Raw genomic sequence first — 687 nt, 5'->3', positions numbered from 1 at the left:
TCTGACAGTTACAGAATTTCAGGATCTCAGTGGAAATTGAGTTTTGTCATAGAGGAGACTGCCCTCCAGAGCAGTTTTCAGGTTTTCAGGTTGGCATTTGGATTGCTTGTTTGTTTCTTTCTGAAGACATGTAGATTTATTTCTTAATTCTCTATTTTATTCAATTAGCCATTAGTCTTCTTTTATGCCAAAATCATCCTATTTCTGTCACTGTGGTTCTATGCTATATTTTAAAATCAGGCATTGAGGTGACTCCAGCATTGATTTTCTCTTTGTTTACCTTAGGGTTACTTTAGCTAATTGGACTCTTGTGCTTCCTTATGAATTGGTTGGTTTTTGTAGATTTATGAGGAATGTGACTAGTATTTTGACAGCAAGGTCTTTAAATCTGCACACCACTTTGAGTAGTATGGCTTCTTTAATAGCAGTAACTCTTAAAGTTTACAAACACCATATTCTTTTCAGCTTTTAGTGTCTTCTTCGATCTTCTTTCTCCAGAATCTGATCATAGTTATTATAGAGGCTTTTTAAATACTCAAGTTTTTCTAGGTATTAAATTTTGTTATTTTTGGTGGCTATTTTGGTTTTTCCCTGCTTTCTTTTGTTATGAGTTCGTTCCTGGGGTATAAAATGCTACTGATGTTTATGTATTGCTTTTGTATCCTATTTTACTGAATTTGTCTATCA

The sequence above is a fragment of the Rattus norvegicus genome, chromosome 6 (genome assembly GCF_021556685.1).
Source record: "Rattus norvegicus strain SHRSP/BbbUtx chromosome 6, alternate assembly SHRSP_T2T, whole genome shotgun sequence".
NCBI lineage: Eukaryota > Metazoa > Chordata > Mammalia > Rodentia > Muridae > Rattus > Rattus norvegicus.
The sequence above is the reverse complement of the archived record's forward strand: the minus strand, read 5'-3'. Positions refer to the sequence as shown.